Source organism: Caloenas nicobarica, chromosome 20 (genome assembly GCF_036013445.1).
Source record: "Caloenas nicobarica isolate bCalNic1 chromosome 20, bCalNic1.hap1, whole genome shotgun sequence".
Classification (NCBI taxonomy): domain Eukaryota; kingdom Metazoa; phylum Chordata; class Aves; order Columbiformes; family Columbidae; genus Caloenas; species Caloenas nicobarica.
Genome location: NC_088264.1, coordinates 7,817,185 through 7,836,062, shown reverse-complemented (window position 1 = coordinate 7,836,062; position 18,878 = coordinate 7,817,185). Strand labels below are relative to the sequence as shown.

Here is an 18,878-nt window from a genome sequence, read left to right as displayed (position 1 = left end):
CGCCTCATGCTGCCTTCCAGCGCCAGCCAAAAGCCTTCTGCAGCCACACCACAGCCTGCTGCCTTCCTGGGCAGTGAGGATGGCAAAGCCTTTAACACAACCATAGGGGTCCCCACCCCGCGCCCCAGCCTTCCCGATGCTGCGCGGGGCCTCGAAGGACCTGGACAAGCAGCAGCATTGTGGGGAGCAGCTGTGCAGCCCTGGGGTGGTTCTGGTCCGTGGAGTGTCACAGACTGAGATGAGCATCACCCTGTGGTTGGTGAGGAACAGGACGGACCTCTCCTGACCCCATCCCGCTGCTGCGCATCCAAACCGGCCCCGTAGAGCCAGCCCTGCTGGGGGATGCTGGGCTGTGCAGAGGGAAAAGCGTGCAGGGGAAGGAAACACCACCGTAAGGTGAAGTGAAAGTTAATGGAGCTGCATAAATGAACTCCGACACTCAGGGAGGATGCACGGAAGTGTAATGCAGAAAAGTACTTTTTTTTTTTTTTTTGCTGAAGAGCAAAGCTCTCTGCTACCTTTTCCAGAGCACTTAAAAACCTGAGCACATCCCGACTCCCTCGGGCCATTCCCTCAAAACCTCCGGCATTCCCCTAACGCTCTCCCTGGGTATCAGACAAAGGGCATGCGAACTGTTCAATCCCATGCTACCGCGCATTTTGACGCCGTTGCTGTGCCAGGGCTGAGATCACTCCGGCGGGGCCAGCTGCGGCCGGCGAGGGAGGCAGGGCTGCGGGCAGCATCCCCTGCCAGCGTCCCCAGGGCCTGACGCCTGTCAGCATTCCGTTTCACCCAGCGTGACGTGTTGATCCCAGCAAATGCTGGAAGTCAGCATTAAAGCCATGCTGTGGCATTTCCCAGCTGCTGCTGCCCAAAGGAATAACGCTAACTGCACGTTAACACGGCAGGGCTGGGCGCCCACCCTGCCTTCTGTGCCCAGGCGAGAAAGAGGATTGCTAGCGTGCAGAGAGATTCCTCACAGAGAGAGTAAGTGCTGGTTCTTGGGGAACTTACATTCAGAAAAAAAATAGGTTAAAAAGAGCGTGTTTACAAATATATATTTTTTTTTAATAGGCATATCTATATGCATATATATGTATTTATATATATATGCATAACTACATGCATGTCATTATGCTAAGTCATGGTGAGACAAAGTGGATCAGCTACAGTCTTGACATTCTAAAATTAGGTTTTATGTAAAATAAGTATTTGCTTCATGTAGGGCAGTTGGTATTAAGATTCATTTTCATCCTGACTTGTGTTACTGCTTGATATGATTGGGTAAAGCCCAGGGCACATGCATATCGTTGCCATTCATAACATATACATGGATTCATGACCGTACTAGCAAGCTGAACTGCCTTGCAATCTTTTTTCCACTGCAGAAAGCTTAATAAGCATATAAGTCTTTGAGCAAAAAAGAGAACCTATGTATTTGCTCTGCAAGAAGAGCCCTTGAATGGAGTTGTAGTAGCTGGAGAAAGCATAGTACCAGCTGCCTAGCACTCGTTACCCACATGGGCTCGTTTCTAAGAGCAGGGCCCGTCGTGTCCGTGGGACTAACAGTAGGCAACAGGGCTGCAAATGTTAGTGGAGCCCATCACTTCTCTTTCCCCAGAAAAAATTCCCAGAGTGTTTATTTACTTCAGCTCTTTAACCAAATGCTTTTGGCAAAGGCACTTTACTGTTATTAAGAAAGCATAAATTGAACGCTTACAAACATCCACGTGTGAACTCCCATGCTCCTGCAGGAATAGAAATATGGTTACCATCAACAAGCAGAAATAATGGTTTTAATAATGACTTTTATGTCCCCTGGGGTTTTCCTGACAAAGTGAGGAGCGTGTCCCCGCTGCAGCTCAGGTGCAGGGCTGGGAGCAGCTACCCGAGCCCACACGTGGCTGTCACAGGGATACAGCAGACAGAAAAGCCACAGCTAGCTAAGGAGAAGGAAGATTTGGGTTTATAGAAAAACTTTCCCCATGGGAAAAGAGAGATCCTTCAAGGACAGGCTTAAAAATCTTGGGTTTCTAGGGTCAAGGCTGAGATATGACACCCTGAGGGAAAGAAACAACCTGATGCAAACAAGAAGATGGAGATGTATCCACTGAGAGAAAGAGCCTGACCAGCTGTATGGAGAAATTAGGATCATTGGCACCAGCTGAGAGACCAGGTAGTTTTAGAATAAAAGGCACACGGTGAGGGTTTGCTGTATGCCTCCCTGGAGTCGTTTTGGAGCAATGCTGCTGGGGCTGACACTGTTTAGTGAGAGGCTGCTCTCCAGGTAGAGCTTGAGGCACAGATGCTCAAACTTACTCTGCTTGAATGTGGCTGGAGCAGGCTTTTTACCTGCCAGTTATAGAAGTGATGTGAAGATATGTTGCTTTTGTTCGCTCTGTAAGTAGAAAGAGCGTTATAAAAGAGCCAGCTATAGAAACTAAGCCTGGAGTGAGTAATCACCACTGGCTTTGGTACAATTAAACAGAAAGGTATGAAAAACAGGCTGATAAATAAGGGCTTCATCCCGAGGAAGAGAAACTGGTTGAAGGCATCTCTAGCCTCCTGCATGTGGGTACTTTGGGGCTTTTTGGCAGCAGGCATGAAGCTGGCTGGGGCTGCTGAGCCACCGTGCCGCGCTGCATGGGGTGCGCACCCGCACAAACCCCCTGGCCAGGCAGGAGCAGCACTGCTGGGCTCGGCAGGGCCATAAGCACCAGCGAGGGAGCACGGCTATTTAAGCCAAAGGACGGTGCTGACACAAGAACAGATGAGGATAAATTAGCCATGGATAAACTCAGCCTGGAAGAAGGATGGAGCTTTGGGCCAGCCATGGTGCAGAAGATGCAGAGAATGGGAGTTGGGTTCTAGTCCCAGCTTCTCCAAGGAGATGGCAGGATGCGGCACCAGGGCTCTACAACCCCAAAAGTCCTTAACCCACAGACCTGCTGCCACCTGCCATGTCCCCTTCCCCCCCATCCCGCTGTTGTGGGGCTGGGGCTCCCTGCAGGACACTGCACGCTTGTCTCCCAGCTCCACTGGAATGTGTTACCCTGCTTTATTTCATACATGTTGTTGTTGTTGGGTTTTTTTTAAACATATGTGGCATTTCTCTACAACTGTCAGCACTGACCTTCGTAGCTGCCGTGGTGATGAGCACCACAGAGAAGCCTATAAATAACACGAATGTGCCACATGCTGGCCCTTTTATGGGCCCTACTCTTTTTGATTTACTTATATGCAAGATATTTTACCGGACAACCCAATTAAGCTTGACAGCTGTCTGACGATGAATTCCTGCCCAGTGACGGCTTGCAGACGCTTTATATTAAACCAGACAACGTGATGCAGAAGACCAACGGAAGCTACTGGTGGGATTTTGCATTTGTACCCGCTGATACGGCTGCAGAGTCACCTACAATCTGTAGAGCAGCAGCCCCTGAAGGATCCCCACGCTGCAGGAGACAGCAGAGCTCAGCCTGAGCAGCAGCACAGCACCGGGCTGTGAGTTTTAGGAGGAACTCAACTTTCCTCGCTGCGTGCATCCGTCAAGCATTCAGTTACATGGTCCCACTGGGTTTCTGGGATGCCACAATAACATGCATGCTGGATTGCATACATTTTGGGTACAACTCTATCTGCGCAGGTCGCTCTGCCGTGAACGTAATGCAAAAAGTGTGGTCAGCCACCCTGAGCTTTACAGCGGCTACGAACTTCATAGGAGGCTACTGCGGAACCAAAAGCCCTTGGTCAGGGGTGCCTTGGTGGCATCGGCACCCAGCCCCTCCGCCTGCAGCCGGGCTGCTCACCCAGGTTTGCACCGCATCTTCCACGACGGGGACTCCTCACACCAGCGTCCACCGTAAGTAACGTCTCACGGGACAGATTTCAGCTAGGACCTCTGAATTCTAGCAGGAACTCCTATATTGCAGAGGAGCGAGGCAGAAATGAAACAGCAGACCCGGGGCTTGCAAGGCATGTTTCTCTCAGCCCTCGATAAATCGTAGCTATTGTGAAAAAGCCTCTTCCACTCTCTGGACCCGCTTCCACCTTTTCTCCCAACCAAATTAGAGGCCACGATACACAACCCTCATCCCAGAGCTGCTTGAGCCATCATTCATCCTTCTCAGCTTGATGGCGTCTTTCTTGTGCTCTCCCTGCACATTCCTGTCCTGTCGAGCCAGGGAGAGCATCCCCAGCAGAGACGGCTGAAAAATTAGGTTATTCAGAGCGGAAATAATCAAAGTTGCTTTCTACGTTGCTCTCCAGGAAGGCAGCGCCTGGCTCCTGCCCCACCTCTTTGGGGAGGCAGGAGGTGATGCCCTCATAGCACATGGGGAACAATACAGATTCCTCACTTACAAATAAACGCAACAGCGTTTTTCCAGCTTTTCTGGCTGAAGCCCAAATCTGGATTTCAGGCCCAAATATCCGTTTTCAGATTTTTGATCTTGAAGGATTTAACAGTATTGAGGAAGGCAGGCACTTCATAAAATCACATTCATTCACTTGAAAACCCAATTTTCCAGCAATTTTTCAAACTGCGGAAGTTTGGATTGGCTACGGTTTAATGTTGAGCTGATACCTGAACCCGGGTGGCTGGCAGGTTAACGAAGAGCAATGAGTCCCAATAATGTGACCTAAACTACCCAAGCTCTATGATTATTTCCGTTCAGGTTTATAAATCCCCTGCAAATTCACATTAAGGGTGCCAGTTCTCCCCTCTCCTTCAGCATTTTCTCCCATGATGTCTGCCAGCTGCTGCATTTTCTTTACTCTTTCTCCCCTCTTCCCTGGGTGGTTTTATTTTGCTTTTGCCAAGGAAATAGAGTGCAGCACAGCTTTGCAAAGTTCTTTTGCAACTATAAATTTCCTATACTTCCCCTGCTAGACTTGGGTGCAAAGAGGGAGTTCAAAGCAACACTCCTCTCCTCCTGTGAATTTGAGATAAGATCCCTATGGGACTGTGAGGCTTCATTGCCAAACAGGAGGGCAGGGGAGAATTAATTAAGAGGTGATTTAGCCCCACCACGACCTTCATGCCGAGCCAGGGAAGCACAAGTACTGCCCAAAGTCTAAGGGCACATGATGCTACACGAGATGAAAAGTTGTTCTGGCTACTAGGTGGGATGAGTTGTGTAGCTGCAGAAAACATGGGAAGATTAGAAAAGCTAAGAAATCAAAGGAGAAACCAAAGAAAAAAAATTAAATTGATTTCTATTAGAGGAATAAGGACTGAACAAACCTGTGATTCTATTACTGTAGCTGCAGGAGGGACAGGGAGGAGGGGAGGGAAGAGGCTCCCCTTCCCTGGGTCGCTCACCGTTGTGCTGCACGCTGAAAACCACCGAAATTTAAGCTACATCAGGGGAATTCAAACAAAAGCAAACCAAAAGCTGGATATTTTGCAAAGGGATTAAAGGAAAGCTTTACAATCGGAGCCAAGGGCTCCACAGGTAAATTAATTATGTGGAAGCTGCCCAGAAGAAGGGAGTGGGGCGGCAACGAAAGCTTTGTTAGCACCACTGGTGTGCACTGCCCACAGCTTGGGAAGCCAGTGTGCGGGCAGGTTCTCCTGGAAATGCAGAAAACCAGGGAAGCTGTTGCCAGCCAGCATGTTGCTCGCAGAGATAAACTGCTGCAGGAGCTTAAAATCCAGAGAGAACGGCACAGCAGGGAGCAGGTGCCTGGACTAGATGACCTTTGAAGGTCCCTTCCAACCCAAACTATTCTATGATGCTTCTATGCAGAACTTGTCCAGCCTTAGCACGAGGGAATTGCTGCCGTGCTGCCAGCAGATCTACAGGGACTTCTTGAGCCTTTTAAATGCAAGCATACAACTCCAGAGGGTTCAACTCAAGCTGTCCTAACTTCAGTAATGCAACAACTCCTGATTTTTAATAATAAACTTCCTATCAAACTACACTTTAACCTCACAATGTAAATGATGTGCCAGGGCAAGGGATGGCTACAGAAAAGCTAACCTAAATCACCTGACTCTGCTGCTGTTGCAGAAATGAAGCCGCAGGGAAGCGAAAAGCCACCCCAGGGCAGCGGCAGCTGGCAGCCTGACCTCTCTGCTAATTGCTGTGGACAACCAGGGACCTGCAATTTGTTTGCTATCCTGCTCGGTCTTGTGTGTGGGAAGCGCGAGGGCACGTTTGCACGCTGCGTGGTTTGCAAACAGCACGGAGGGAGAAAGTTCAGCTGAAATGCTTGAGTTGGGAAAAAGCAGCCACATACAAGGATTAATAATAGCGGCTTTCTTCTTGACTGGAGTTACTAGCAAGACTGTAGAGATGTGCTTGCCTAGGCAGGTAATGCTATGGACCGTTTAATGGGGCTAGCCCAAAAATGACTAGCCAGAGCTCCCAACATGCCAGGTAGTGCAGCAGCTCCTACAACTTTCATTTTGGGGGGCTGCAGTTTTTCTCTGCCCCTCCCTGCCCTGAGACCGTGGGAGGTTTGGAGGGAGCATGTTTCCAAGGTGCTCACCTGTTTGCTCCCTCCAGCCTCACAACCTGAGGAAGAACCCCTCGGCCCTGGGGGACCCGAGGACTTGTCCCCTCCACAGATGCAGGGACCTGGATCCGCTCCCAGGTGCTTCCTCTGGGAGAAAGGAAAGGTGTGATGGCCTCGTGGGAAGGGATGAAGGTGGGTCTCGGTGGATGCTCTGCGCAGCTGGGCTCTCACACAGGTTTATCTGCAGAGCTGTCACAGTCCAAGCTTCTGCTTTACAGCCAGGTTTTTATATTCTGTGCTGATTTCCCAAGGGTCTTCATTTGGGCTCATCATCCCCACAGGAATAAATAGGACTGCAGCTGCCATCCTAGCATCTGCAGCCAGCTTTGCCGAGCAGCAGCGTGGTCTGCTGGGTAAAGCAGGGGCTGGGAGCCAGGAGCACAGGACGCCAGCCCAGCTCCTGCCAGGAGCCTCTGCTGAGGGCTCGCTCCAGCCCATCAGTGTCTTCACAGGCACTCGAGGCATGTCCCAGCCGGGCATTAGTTAACACTGGTGACCTCGTGTCCACACGATGCTCAGGGCTCAGGCAGCACCGGGGATGGTGCCTGTGGAAAGGACCACGGAGCTCTGCGGCTCCTGCAGGCAGTGGCTCCCTCCCCTTCGCAGATGGCTCTGACCTGTGAAGCTGAAAGGCCACAGCATCCGTGGCCAGGATCAAGCGAGCAGAACGTAATTAAAATAGCCGGTGTCATCCTAGATCGGGGAGGTGGCCGGAGACACCTCCTCTGCCTCAGCTCTGCGCCGGGGTAGCGCCGGGGAGAAGCCATCCTGTGGAGGGGTCTGGTGCTGGCGGCAGAGCCGAGCGCTGCTCGCTAGCGGAGCCTTCCCGATCTCCCCGAGCGCTTCTGGCCCTCGCCAAACTCTTCTTCCTAAAAACCCTGTGGAATTACAGGTCCAACAGCAGACTGTAACCGACACACCAGAGACGAGTAGCCATCTAAGACAATGTGGAAAATGTACCCATAAGAGCGGGTTAAAACCTTGTATAGGCTCAGCTGCATTTCCTTCCATGGGGATACTGTGATCTGTAACTGATGCACGCTTTGTGTTTCGACACCACCTCCCAAATATCTGTATTAATGCCAGGTATAACCTGGCAATATTAATTAATAACCTTCCTTCACTCTTTGCTCCGTGATCGCTGTGCTTGGATGTGCAACGCAGGCATTGCCCAGCACAGGGATCCAAGTCTGATTAGCAGCAGCAAAAGCTCTGCTAATATAACTATATAACGATGCCCTCCCAGCCCATCTGACCAGAGGAGTAAGATCCATAGGGAAACACGCTTGTCCCCCAGCCACTCTACCGAGCCACGTACTTAACAGCATCGGGCCTGATCTAGCAGCACATTTCCCTGCGACGTGTTCCTTCAGCTGTAATAAAGCTCCAGGGGAAAAATTAAGGCTGCAGCTTGTCAGGTGTCTTTATATGCAGTGATGGATTCTGCATCTAGTTATTAACCTCTTGCAAAAGCTCAGTGTTATCTTGTATGGAAGTAATATTAGGTTAAACAGCTGTTGATAACTTATCTCCCATTATTAGCGACTTCATTCAGGGCCAGTATTTACTCACATCCAAGAAGCGTCGCTGTATTCCCAATGGCATACTTTATGGAGTCAAATGAGAGCAGCTTTTAATAGATCCTAGGTACTTAGCAGGCCCGTGCTACCCAAGCACCTCCTAATCTTGCATACATGGCACAAGAAAACTCCCGGCGGGGACAAAGCCTGGACACGGCACACAACATGCGGAGGAAACCTAACCTGGGGAGCATCTCCTACAGCCAGAAAGGTACTGACCCAAATTCCCCACCTGCTGCCTCCTGCACCGACCGTTCATGCTGCTGCTCCTTCCCATCTCTCCTTCCTCCCTCGGAAGGTAGGTCAGCCATGAACTAGCGGGTCCCGACAGGTCCCAGCCACTGTGTGACCCTTTCTATCCCCTTCTTCATCCTCTAACGACAGCCCTTCAACCGAGGGCTCAGAAGATACATCCCCCGCCACTCCGCTCCATCACTCAGACCTAGCGTAGGTAGGTCTCTAGCAGAAAAATCAGTCTTTGCGTTCTCGCTGTGGATACTGTCAAGAGCATGTCAGTGGTTTGCTTCATGGCATTTTTCCAGGGAGTCCATCCTCTTCTTTATTACTTTTGCTGATGCTATCACAGTATTGCAAAGCCTTAGGCAGAGACTGAGACCCCGCTGTGCTGGACACAGTAGAAGCAGAGATCAGAGGGAAGAACTTGCATCCAAAAAAAAAAACTTGAGATCCCTGCAGTCTAACTTCTCCCACCAGTATTTATGGGGCACGACCCTGCACGTCAGGCCTGGGATGGGGACGAGGGGTTCTGGTTCAGATCCCAGGTGTTTCCCATCAGCACAGGAGCCTGAAGCCCCCACCCTGTGCACACACGCGGCACCGTTTGGTGGTCGTGGTGGATCAGCGGTGGCACGGGCTGTCCCTGCACGCCGCAGAGCTCCTGCTTCCCTTTCCCAAAGGCAGCGGGTGTGAAGGTGGTTTCCACAGCCTCTCGTCTTCTCCACGCCACCGCCAGTCCGCACTGCACGGAGAAATTACACCTCGGCGACTGCTGGGCTGTTTTATTACGCCGTTGCAGTTGGTGGAGTTGGTCGACCTGAACCCCTGGCCGGTCAGCAAGCGGCAGCCCTAGGAACGGCCAAGGGCCGGCGAGACCGTCGTCAATGCTCAGTCTAAGCTGCAAGTGGCAGGTACATTGTAAGTGTGTCCCCTGACTCAGTACCCAACTGCAGTGAGTTTATAGCCTTCAATATTGTTACATTAATCATAAGGAATCTCCCAGTTCCTTGGAAATACAGCCACAAGCTCCCCAGGGCTGGCTTCAGTAGTTTTATTCCTAGGTAATAGCCCTCTCCCTCATTTATAGCTATGTCTAGACACAAAGTGAGCAAGGTGCTATAAACACTTGATGTAAAAACCCTGTCTACCTCCTAACTCCTGCATTTTCACATCCCCGCCGTGCATGGGCACAAAGCCTGTGCTCAGACGCCTTCCCACGACCGCAGCTTGCTGTCCCCAGCGCCGGAGCGTGGCGGGTCCCCGGGGCAGCCTGGAGGGCACCCCGGCCCGGGAGGCTGTTTGCTCAAGTCCTGCAATCTGCCTCGAGATTATGGGCAAGTGGGAAGGAAAGGGGCAAGGTGTGCTGCAGATCTGCTCGGGAAGACGCAGTAGGAGCAGCTCTGCTCCTGATGGCATTTCTCAGCACGGTGTTTCCAGGCACCCTCTGTCCACAGAGGATGGCGTGAAAAGGAAGAAATCAAACTCACTGATAAACAAGAGGAAAGAGAGGAGCTATGTAATCCTTTTTGGGGGGATGCTAATTCATTACTGATGAAAACCAACACAATTAACAGAAGTGGGATGGAATCCTAAAACGTTCAAGGCCTCTATAGATATAAAAAAATCATTTACTAAGTTTAAATATTGTGTTTAATGTACCTCAGTTATAGCTCTCTACCTACTTTAAGTCTCGCCAGGGCACTTGAAATAACTAAAGGCCTCTGAGGCAGACAGAGGAGGCTGAGAGTGGAGGATAGATGCTGAAGCCTGGGCATGACCCAGCGTCACCGAGACTGGGCACATCACGGGGAAGGAGAATTAAATCATGATGCTATGAGAGATGACGGTGATGCTGCCCGGGACCAAGGGTGTGAGGGGAGGGGCTGATTGGCACTCTCACGCCTCGGCCACGCCGCGCCAGCTCAGGACCACAGGTCCTCATGGAAGTGTCACACAACTGTGGCATCTAAAACTTTGCCCTGGGATCTTACAGAATAGCTTGGCGGAGCCAGCTCACACGGGTGACAAATCCAGCAAGCAGAGGCAGCCGGGGGCGGACGGAGGGTGAGTCTGCGGCGACCCTGCTGCCGGCAAAGGTGATGACTTCAGCTCATGACGCTGGTTGTCGGCAATTACTTTCCAGCTCTCGTGTGTATTCATGCACTGCATGGCACTTTGGAGCCTTCAAGATGAAAGGTACTTTCACCAGCACTTCAGTGATTTGTTTCCTATTATAGGTCTGGTTTTGACGCTCCTCCACCCTCTTATCTAACTTTCTCTACAAAGCTCTTCTCACTTTTTCATCTTTCTTCTGTGGTCTCTAGCCAGGGGAAAAAAAAAAAAAAGAGGAAAACCAAAAAACATATTTATTTCCTTTTTTGAAAGCTTAAGATTAATCAGACACAGTGGTCTAGGGATAGGAGACTTTCACAAAGGTGATTCTTTAACAAAGAAGTCTGCATACTTTTCTGTAAACTCCTCTCTTCAAAATGGCTTGGTGCTTAAGGAAAAAAGGCTTTGTTTTTCCCTTTTAATGAGCCTAGTGGATGTTTTAATTAAGCTGGGTAGGAATTTTGAGTTACTTGATGTGAAAATGTGAGCCTATAAGGGCTGCCTTTGATGCTTGAGTTATGTTTTAAACACTTGACGAGTCCTGCAGAGCTGTTAATCCTTTTAGCATAGCTAATAGCTATTGCTAGAGTGCTCATGAAATCCTGTTTTGTTTATGTCTCTGCTGAGCTGGAGCCTTCCTCCCAAATGGCAACAATCCACCCTGGAGCTGTTTGCAGACCAGCAAACCCAGCAGCCCCCCAAACCACTGGGGCTGGGGAGCAGAGGACACCTGGGGACCCCAGGGCAGGTATCTGTTGGACATGAGCCACGGGGATCTCCCAGCACATCTCACCAGCACGATGCAGGACCGCCCAGCGCATCCACTGGCAGAAGCACATCGGGGCGGCATCCCGCAGCTGTGCTAGCACGAGCTCAGAGGCACGCGTGAGCTCCCTGTCCACCTCCCGAATGCGTCACCCGCATGTGGTGGCCTGGTGGGAGCTCAGGAGTGGTCCCCGTCCCTACGCTCAATAGCAGTGCGCACCGCAGCCTGTGTGTGCAATCCTCTGCCATGTCCAGAGTTGCTACCTTAAAATAAGAACTTTCCTTCTCAGATATTTTTACTTCACCTCTCTCCAGATCCAGAGAGCCACCCCTCACCTTGTGAAAAGGCTTTCCTCTGCTTTACAGCTCTGGATGTGCTTGAGGGACAGGTAGGGAGGAACAGACTTTGGGGAAATGTGAATGCCTTCCACAAAGGATGCTGCAGGGAGAGATGAAAGCCAACTCCATTTGCATTAGTTCCGTAACTCTGGATGTTTTCCCTCTCCCGTTCAGACTGGAGTTAACACACACGCACACATTTTTGCCACAGAGCTATTCCATTGCCAGCTGCTCCTCCCAGGAGTTTTGAAGAAATCCCCCGTTTACACACGACACTACTTGTCAGAGCACCGGCAGCAAACAGGGAAGGCAGCGGGAGAGCCCAGGCAGCTGTGGCTCGGCAGAGCCCTGCTGCAGCGCTGGGGCCAGCATGAGCTCCCCGCTGTCCCCCTGGGTGGGGGGCAGGTGGCGGGACCTGCACCCCCCTCCTGCCACCGCCCCTGGGCAGCGTTACGGACCCATCAGCCAAATAAAAACCAGCAAGATGATGAGCTGCACCACAGTGCCTGAGCTGTGCTTCTACACGGCCCATAGCAAAATGTCAGCGGCAACCTATCTATTTGTTAAAGCAGAAGATCAGGCACAGGAAAACGTGCTCTCTCTGGATCTATGTGCTAAATAACCGAATAAGCAGGGCTGTCTCCCGGGTCGGCGTGTGCCTGTACATGGTGCTCCTGGGGAATATCCTGCTGCTGCCGGCGAGGTGACAGAAGGAGCCGGGGCCCAGATCCTCAGCTGGGCTTCCTCTGAATTGCTCCTCAGAGTGCCTGCAGCACACAGCGGGGCGCCCGGGGACGGACGGGGACACAGGGATGCGGCACCAGGGACGTCAGCTCCAGACTGGAGCTCCAACCACGACGCAGTGTCAAGCCATGCTCGCTTCCTCAGCTCACCGCTCTGAAACCTTCCTCCAACATTTTCACAGTATTTTGTATTTATTTCCCTTATTATTTTTTAAAGGGAGCAGGGGCATACCTCCCTGGCAGCAACCCTGGCCCTGCCAAGTCTAGGGGAGTTTAAGAATAGTTATGCTCAGGCAGTCTTTGAAGCCATGGAGGTAAATGGGCTGGGGCTGCTAGTGTCTTAACCAGAGGCAATTTTTTGTAAAACTGGCTTAAACAGGCAGCCGAACCTCTGTCTTAATTCTGACGGCAAAAGCTTTGCATTGGGAACCAGGGAAAAACCTGCTTTATATTCAGCCTGGTCTACTGTAGGTTGCAGCAAAACCTGTAGAGAGCCCTAAAATTGCGGGATCTGTGTTTATTTCATCTTATGTCGGTTATGCTCAGGAGACGAGAATTTCTGGAGGAGGATTTTGCATGCAGTCATCACACTCGCATCTGTTCTTGCACCCAACAGGCACCTGGGGGACAGGGCAAGTGACACTTGCGATGTGCGGCTGTGGGGTGGACGTCCCATAGGCTGAATGCAGCCTGGCACAGCGGCAGATCAAGGAGCTACTCGGGACCCACAGGGCTCAGCAGGCTTGGGAGATGTGGAGGGGATGGTACCGGGACCGAGAATTCCGATGGGCTCAGGTAAAGGCAGCTCACAGCTAAAGAGGCATCCAGATTCCTGGCGAAACGCCCTCGTGCCAGCTGCCTGACAGGACAGTGCCGCGTCCAGAGTGAGGAGTCTGGATCTGACCCCCCGCCTCCGGCTCAGCAGCATCAGATCAGGCTCCACAGGCGACACGCCGGGCTGAGCACAACTTCACACGGGCTCCGGCAGAGCTGCAGATCAATACCCCACACCCACGGCAAGTCACAGCTCGGCTGCACAGCCTGTCCGCCCAACGGATGGTGACAGTCTGCCACCGTGCAGGAAAAAGGGGGAAAAGGCTGCGAATCGGGATCTTCTGGGCACAGGAAAGCCCCCACAAGTAAAATACAGAGCCGACAGCGCCAGTGAGGCAGGACCCCCAACAGTATTCCTGTCGTCCCATGCACTTCAGGTCTGCGGGTGAGCAGCACCTCTGCTAGCAGGGTAGGAGCGGGGAAAGTCCCGCTCAGAACACGTTCAGCATGCCCAGGGAGGGCCGAGCCAGTGTGTGGTGACCACCGGGCTGTGTCACCTCTCCCGCAGGTTGTGCCACCTCTCCCACAGTAGCTTTCTGAAGTCGACTGCAAAGGAGAAGGGTTTCCAGCGTGGAGACTTGGAGCATCCCTGCCCGCAAGGCGAGCCCCCCAGCACTCAGCCCCACTGCGAGGAGCACTGCAGGGAGTGCACATTCCCTGGGGAGGGCAGAGATCAAACACGGCTCTCGCATCCTCCGGCTGCGGCCTAGCCTGAAAGCCTCTCTGAGCGCGGGTCAGCCACCTGCCGAGGTGAGGCACCCAGCACCCCGAGCAGCAGGAGGCTCTGGGGGGTCCCCTTGGGGGATGCTCCCACCCCACGGCTCCCCACGCGGGGCTCCCGGGCTGTGGGCAGGTTTCCCGCAGCCAAGTTTGCTCCAAAAGCATCAGAGGCTTCCACCGCATTCGCCCAAGCACCTCTCTCTGCTCTCCCCCCGCGACCTGACCGCCGAGCTGGGGGGGCGCGGTGGCTGCAGCCCCCCGGCAGCCCCTCACTGCAGCCCCACGGTGCGCGGCGCTGCCCGAGCGGGACCCCGGCCCATGCTGCTCCCCGCGGGGGGCGCGGGGGCGCGGGGGCACAGCGGGGGGGGCGGGGGAGGGCGAGTGGCCGGCGGGGGAGCACAACCCGGAGCAGCCCCATCGCTGCAGCATCCGTTGGCGGAGCGGGGAGGGGGTGATGGAGGGAGACGGTGCCCGGCGGGACCGCAACGGGGGAAACTTGTGCCGCGTCCGGAGCCCGGCGTTGCGCTAACGCAAGGGGGGATGCTCGGAGCCGGAGCGCGGGGGCGGCAGTGCCGCCCGGAGCTGCCGGGGGTGCCTTACCTGCGGGGGCCGCTCCGGAGGCTGCAGTCCGCGCCGTAAATCCGGGTGCCGGGTGCGGCGCCGGGCGGGCGGGCGGGTGCCCCCCCCGCGGGGCCGCGGAGCCCCGGCCGCCCGCCGCTCAGCCCCGCGGCGCCCGCCGCCCCCGGCGCGCTGCCCGCCTCCGCGCCTCGCCGCCCGCCGCTCCGCCCCGCCGCATCGCCGCCGCTGCCGTCGGGGGCTGCGGGCCGCCCCGCCGCCGCTCGCCGCCCCGCGCCGCGCTCCGCCGCCCGCGGGAGGCGCGCTGGGGGCGGGCGGCGGGGCGGGGCGGCGGGAGGGGAGGGCGCCCCCATCGCCCCTCCGCCCCGCGCCGCCGGGGGCAGAGCGGCCGCCGCCGTGCGGCGGGCTGCGACACCCCATCTCCGAGGCTGCCAGCCTGTGTGCAGGAACCGGGAGCAGCCGTGTCCCCCGGACCCCCATTCCGGGAGCTGGGGTTTCCTCCGCCGCCATCCCGCGGCCGGGGACCCCCATCCCTGTTCCTGGCGCCCGAGAGCAAACCCGCCCCCCGGGATTCCGTGCCTGTGTCGCTGGGGGCTGGGACTGGTCCCAGACCTCGGGACAGCTGTCCCCGTCCTGGGGACCTAAGAGCAACATCAGAGTCCAGAATCCCTGTCTCGATCCTCACCCCTGGGGGCTGCAGTCAGTCCTAGAGTCCCGGAGTTCGCAGCCCCAGCCCCGGGAGCTGGTCTCAGTGCCAGGGCCCAGGACTCCCTGTCACCATCTTGGGGAGCTGTGGTCAGTCCCAGAGACCAGGACACTGTCCTTTAGCCCTTCTCTTGGCTGTGTCCTGGGGCTGGCTCAGCTGCTCTGCTGCAAAATGTGAAGGGGGCTGCCCAGTCTTTTCCTCCACCCTATAGCTTGTCCCCGCCACAGCAGAGGTCCTGCATCACCACATGGGAAGCTCAGGCCGAGCATGTGCCCTGTCTCAGTAGCACTTTTCAAGTGTTCCTCCTGCCCCTGCTATGCCCGCTTGCCTCCCCCAGCCCTGCCCAGCCACAGGTACAATGCTTCACTAGGAGCATTGCTGTGGCAGCTTTGAACTCAGCAGTACTGAGGGCACTCTGCCCTAGGTGGGCATTCCTGGCGGGCAGCAGGCGCAGGAACTGATTCCATGGGAAATCTCTGAATTCCACAGACCTTAGTTTTTGACAGCAGTGGTTGAATAGTGCTGAGTCTTGTCCTAGACATCCAGCCCCAATTTGAGTGTTTCCTGGGGTGCAGAAGCAGTGACCCAGGAGAAGTGTCTCCTTGGTTAGCTGTCTTCATGAGCGAGGACGTGCAGCACTGAAGGGTTGAGGGCAGAGGGATGCCAGCCTTCAGCTCTGCTCACACCTCTCCTACCTGCAGGCTTTCAGCACTATGCAAAGGGAGAACCATTGCACCTTCATTCTTTGCAAAGGAAATCACCGTCCCTTGGTAGCATAAATGGAGAACCCTTGTAAGATGCAGAATTGGCTGGCCCAGATCCTCCCACTGCCTCTCAAGCAGCGGGTACCCCAGAGGCAGCTGACTGGCTCAGCTTCCTGATGTGGCTACAGTTCCTCTGCACTGAGAAGCTAACTACTGGAAAAGTATCCAAATCGGAGACAACAGTTTCTTGGGGTAGAGGCTGGAGGCTGCTCTGTAGCAGGTGGCCAGGGTGGTTGAGCACGCATCCCTGGGGAGGCTGTGAGTGGCAGCAGCGGGAGGTGCCTTCACAGCCTTTTGCCTGCAGCCAAAGCCGCTCCAAATGAACCCACCCTCTGCAGTTATGGATGAGACTGTGTGGGAAGGGGGCCCTCTCGGGCAACTGAATGAAAGGAGATTAAGGCAGCAAGTGTATTTATACGGATATGAGCTTAATCCACTAACCAGATCAATCAAAACTGCAGGCGATGCTTTCCCCCTGGAGTGTCTTGCTAGTCCTGTGCTTACCCCTACATTGATGCAGGAAAAGAAGTTCCACCTGGTGTCTACAGCAGCCGTCCCCCTGTGTCTGGACCCACTTGATCTATGCAGGCCAGCCACGACTCTAATTTCCTACCACATTAATGAGCAATACTGCAGATTGGTATGAGGGACCTGTGGCCATGCCAGGTATGGCAGGAAGACCTCACTTCTGAGTTGGAGCAGAAATACAGTTGGGATGTGAAATCTTGCAAAGCAGGGCGATTTAGAGAGCTCTCTGTGTACTCCTGGTCACTTATCACACTTATGCTGAATTATGCTTCACTTACACAACCTCTAAGGTTGCTACTCCAGTGAGGCAAAGCCAGCTCTTATGCTAATGTGACTATTTGTTAGTCTAACAACTCTTACTTGCATTTACTGTGCAGCTTAATATTTTCAACACTCCTTAATTGTGGTGGGAGAGTGCTTTTATAGTGAATTATAACAGTAGAGGTTAATTTGCAGAAATGCGGCTTTCCAACAGGCCCATACCCACGGAGTTTATAGCTGGAGAGATTTGTACACCACCACCATAGCCATGGATTTATAGCCAGAAAGATTTGTAAGCCATTGCTTACCCAGTTACCTCTGCACCGGACCTTGTGTTTGCCTTGGCCGTATCTACTGGTTTCTTCAGCGTGGAGCACATTTGTGTTTCCAGGTCACCCGTGGGCCCTGCTGAAGCTCCTGAGATCGTGTCTCTCTGTGTCCCGTGCATGCAGGTCCATGCTGTCTTACCTCCCAGGTCTGCTGGGTGGCAGGAGACATTGCAGAGCAGGCAGTGTACAGGACATGAGCTCTGGGAGTTTAACTGTGAATCAAAGCGCTGGGTCATTTAAGCCAGTTCAGAACAAGGTTTAAGGACTTCAAGGGTTCCTGTTTGGAAATTTAAGTTAGTTGGTTGTCTGTGTTGTAAATCTCCTCATTTATCCTGCTGGAGCCGGATGAATAATTGAACAGAGGTTTGTGGCTAATTGATTTGCTGATCAGTGGAAAGAAATAATGAATAATTTATCAGACGAATATTATTCAACCATCCGTAAAGCTGGTCAGTTACTGAAAATAATTAGTTGCAAACACTGAATTTTTCAGCCGATGGCTTCGTCTGTTGGCAAGCGCAGCTCACACTTCTCACTCTCCAGCAGGGATCCCTGCGGATCTCTCCTGGGCTCGGTGCAGAGGCTGCTCTTTAAAACAGCTTGAGCACTTCACCACAGCTCTTCTGCTACATCCACCACTTCATGTGCCACTGGCGGGAGCTTTTTTCTGCTTCATCCTCACATTGCAAAGCTTTCCCTTCCTTCCCATGTCCTTGCAAGTACAGGCCCTCTGGGTTGCACTGAACTGTTAAGTAGGATTCAGCAAACATCCTCCATGTGGGATCAAGGTGTTTAGCAGCTTTGCTGGTGGAAGGAGAAAATGCAAGTGCATGTGTGCGTGACACCATCTGCTCCTGGATCTTTCCAAGTGGCAGCTTTGCTATGTTGGTTTAGTTCCATAAAAGTACCTGTGCATCCAGCCTCCAGGGCAGAGATGCTGCCCCTTGCCTGCACCGTTGTGCTGGTAAAGGGACAGAGCAAGGGCTGGGGTGAGCACAGCAGAGGAGGAATAGCCCACACCGGGTTCTGGACACACCATGGCAGAACCAGGCTCCGATTCCATATTTAAGTTTAAACCTTTAAGCAGACCACATAAGCCTGTGATTTTTCCTGCATCTGTGTGACTCCTGGTCCTCCCTTTGCAGGCATCCCTTGCAGCACCTAGCGCAGTGAGCAGGCAAGACCTGCGCAGCCACCTCTTCTGGGTTGCAAAAAAAGAGGAAATAAAGAGACTTTGGGGTTTCTCTAGGATTGCTATTTATTTTCCAGTTCTTGCATGTTAAGATTTCTGAGAAAACAAACGATCTCTGGAGGCTGGCTGATGTTATTTGCCTTCAAGCAGAAATCCTGCCAGATTCTCCTGCGGTTCCCATCTGACAGGGGCAGCTCCCCTCCCTTCTCCTTTTCCACCCCCAAGCAAAACGCAGGCACCCTCCCCGTTGAATTAACATCATCTTTCCCCTGCAGCATCCTCTCTGTGTGACTTCCTGGGCTCATAAGCAGTCACAAATTTGTTCTCTCCATGGCTGGGGATACCGAGCAGCGGGATCCAGGAGCTGCCTGGCGTGTGTGTGCTCCTGCACCAGGCTGCTCTCATTTGCGAATGGAAAAGGTCCTCTTCCAGCTGGGCCTGGGGCGATTCAGAAGTCTTGCTATTTTTAAGTTTAATGGAAATAGGACACTTGTCCGAGCACACGAGCTTGTTATCCCTGTTCGGGTGCAGACAGTTCCTTCACTGTGGGAATCCCACGAGTTTGTGCCAACATCCGCAAGCCTTGAGCAGTCTGAGGGAATTATTTTATGGAGATAAGAGGATGCCCAGGCTTTAGCACGGCCAGTGAACACCCCCGAAGGTGAGCTGG

The 18,878-nt window shown here is 53.5% G+C and overlaps 1 protein-coding gene across 1 annotated transcript in view; it reads right to left on the bottom strand.

Moving 5' to 3' along the window:
• The window catches only part of TMEM121 (transmembrane protein 121), a 33,384-nt gene extending 18,861 nt beyond the window's left edge, over positions 1–14,523 (bottom strand). Inside the window, exon 1 of the mRNA XM_065649116.1 lies at positions 14,453–14,523. The gene's annotated coding sequence lies outside the window, so the exon portion shown is untranslated. The remainder of the gene's footprint in view (positions 1–14,452) is intronic.
• Between the last annotated feature and the right edge of the window lie 4,355 nt (positions 14,524–18,878).